This window comes from Dipteris shenzhenensis, chromosome 23 (assembly GCF_047967505.1).
Source record: "Dipteris shenzhenensis isolate YYH24624 ecotype China chromosome 23, Dip_SZ_1.0, whole genome shotgun sequence".
Lineage (NCBI taxonomy): Eukaryota > Viridiplantae > Streptophyta > Polypodiopsida > Gleicheniales > Dipteridaceae > Dipteris > Dipteris shenzhenensis.
In genome coordinates, this window is record NC_141618.1 from 33,549,848 (window position 1) to 33,553,208 (window position 3,361).

The window sequence follows — 3,361 nt, forward strand, 5'->3', positions numbered from 1 at the left end:
GATATGTACATCTATGTGTGTGTATTTAGATATACATATACACACACTATTTTGTGTGTGGCAAAAGCACATACACATGGGCAAGTGCGCGCGCACTCACACACTATACAACATACATACTAACTAGTGTGTACATACACATATATATGTATGTATGTATGTATGCCAAATATAACACCAATCCAAAAGTGACACGTGAGAGCTTTCCTGTTGACAAATGGCATGAAAACCTTACACTTGGAAAGGCGTCATACTTGGCTCCCCGGGTTGCTGGAGGCGCAAGGAAGCAGCAAGCCAAAAAAATTGGCATCTATCTCCCAAAATTGCTGGAGGCGCAAAGAAGCAAGCTAAAAGAAATTGGCATCCCCAGCGAGCACGAAAGAAATTGGAATCGACAAGCGGTTATTTGGAGCGAAGCAAGAGCGAGAACCACAGCTTTAATTGTTCGTGGACGTGCGGGATGGATCATGGAAGCATGGGAAGGACCGAGAGGAAGTTGTTTGCTTGCTCATGCAGCAGTCTGCGAAGCATTACAGTGCGCATCTACGGATGACTGCCAGATGAAGCAAGAGGACTCTGGGGCATTGATCGCTTTGTTTGTGCCGATTTCTTTGGCATCTACAGACGCAGGATAGAAGCAGGAGGAAATATTCTTTTGTCATTCATGCTATCCTGCTGCATCCTCCATCACCCCTCTAGCTGGCTCTCGGCCTGCTCTGGTTCTTTACCTCCATCTGATCTCCAATCTTGCCATGGCTATCTGCGATATTTCCGATTCGAATGGATCGTTCTTTTCCGCATTGCTCGACGTCTGGACGGACTGGAAAATCACCATCCTCGTCGTCGCCACCATGTCTTTACAGGATCTATTGGTGCTGGCAGGATTCTTCAGAAAGCGTACGCTCAACCTGTATTTCCATGCCGCAGTACGGATTGCCTACTTGGGCGTGGACGCTGCAGCCGCATACGGGTTGGGCCTCATGTTGGGTTCTGGATGCGACAATGTCTTCTCGTTGTGGGCTCCCTTGGTGCTCTATCATCTTGGCGCAGCCGACGCCATCAACGCTTACTCCCCAGCCGATAACGAGCTTTGGCGTCATTCTGCCTTCAAGATGGTGTGAGGCCGTGGCAGCTGCGTGCATATTGAGCAGGTCTACTCGTTGTCATAGGAATTTGCCCATCGGCGGCCTGCTCTTCGTTCTGGGGACGCTCAAATACGCGGAGAAAGTGTACGCTTTGAGGTGCGGAAGCGCAGCACAAGTACTGAAATCTGCGCGCCCTACATACAAGTACATGGCCTCAGATCAGCAAAATGAGCTGGTGGTCGCTGGCGACTTGGAATGGTATGACAAATTTTACAACAAGGGGAAAAGAGCTGAGTCGACGGACTCCCGCCTGGGAATTCCTAATCCAATTCTACTCGAAATGGTGACACGCCCACATCTGCGAGTCCAAAGACCTGAAAGACGTCAAAGACGTGTGCCTCCCGTATGCCCTCTTCAAGATCTACAGGAGGCGACTCACCAATTTGCGTATACACCAGAAAGACTCTGACTACGAGAAGGTGAGAAAAATACTTCTTCGGTCGCAGCAATCTGATAATACGTCGCAGCAGCACGGCCGGACTCCGAAGTCGACCATGGAGCTGATCGACCTGGAGCTCAGTTTCATATTCGACGGCGTGTTTAGCAAAGCCGCAGCAGAAAGATGGTATCAAGGACTTGGGGTGGCGACTCGGCTTGTGGGCTTCTAATTGTATTCTTCGGTCTCGTAGTCGGGGACGCGATCCATGTGGGGTGTCACAGGAGCAGCGTTGCGGTAGCAGGAGCCTCGGGCCAAGTGCGATCGTTCACTTACGTCCTGGTGGCGGTGGCCCTGTTGCTAGAGTGCTTGCAGATCCACAGACCCTTCAGGTCGAACTGGATGCGGGTGTGGCTGGCGTGCACATACATCACAGAGCAGCGCCTGATCCGTGCGAGCAGCCGAGACGTTCGAGGTTTCCGGAAGAGCATGCACAAATTCAACGTGAAGGCCATACTTGCAAGCCTTCGCTACATCGGCAGGCCCAAGCAAACTCACTGGCGCTACAGGGTCGAGCAGCTCTCCATTGTGGTCGCTTGCTTGGATGCGGTGTCCGTGCGCTGTTGATCCTGTTTGAAATCGAGACCTTGCGTAAGATAAGAGAAAGGAGGGAAGCCATCTCTCACCTGGTCGACATCAACGTGCAAACGCTGCAGGATTACTTGATCTCGAAGATGAAGGAGCGGTTCGGGGGCGACCGACGTCTGGATCTTGTACGCGAAAGGGATCAAATTGCACGTAGCTTACCCACATTCCCTTTGAAGAGACCATGCACTGCTTCGGCATCGCATGCAAGATCATCCTTCCCCAGCTCCGGGTCGGGCTTGGAGGAGACCATTGTGCACTGGCACCTGGTAACCAGCGTCTGTGAGATGAGTCTAGTTCCTGAAGAGCCGACGATGGAACTCAACAAACTCCAGCCTGCAAATCAACCCGATCTGATCCCAGAAGCTGCTAAAGTGAGCGGCTGTCGAGGTATTGTCTGCACCTCATGCTCAAGCGCCCGAAGCTCATGCCCGAGGACGCATCGATAAAGCGCTGTTGCGAGACTACGAAACCACGGGCGAAATCAGTGCAGAATCAGTGGATCCTGCCATCGACTATGGCCGATATCTGATACCGGAAGAGACGGCGACTTATATGTGGGAGAGGTTGGCAAGGGTGTGGGTGGACATACTGATCTACATCGCCATTGCTAAGAATGCTACTCCACACACAGAGCAGATGGCGAGAGGAGGAGAGCTACTCACCCTGTTGTGGGTGTTGCTGGGGCATCTGGGTTTTGGACAGAATGTTGGTTCCCAAAGCATTTCCAGCGGAGTGATGAGCTCTATGTGCTGCCTCTCAGCATAGGCCACGAGCATTTGGCCCTTGTAAATATTGACAATGTTGCCTGGCAGCAATATAGGGCACATGCAGTTGGCCCCTTGTAATTGGCAATCTTGCCTCGCAGCATAGGCCACATGCAGTTGGCCTTATGTGCTCCTCTAGCTTTCGCGTAAGCCATTGGCAGTTGGCCCCTTCGGGTTGGCAATGTTGCCTCTCAACGTACTTGGAGTTGGCTGTGTGTGTGTGAGAGAGAGAGAACAATATCAATTTGGCTACCAAAGTCTTAACATAGCATAAGCTAATTTCTCTTCTCCAAATATGGCTTTGAAGTATGAATAGATTTCTAATGTACAACAAGCTCATTCTCTTTGCAAAACATAGCTTTTAAGTTTGAATGGATTTTACACATGCTATGGCTTTGAACCATATGAATAGATTTGTAATGTAGGAC

At 50.7% G+C, this 3,361-nt stretch overlaps 1 pseudogene; it reads left to right on the forward strand.

Annotated features, from left to right (window-relative positions):
• Positions 1–752: 752 nt before the first annotated feature.
• On the forward strand, positions 753–2,934 carry LOC147887283 (uncharacterized; annotated as a pseudogene).
• Positions 2,935–3,361: the final 427 nt, after the last annotated feature.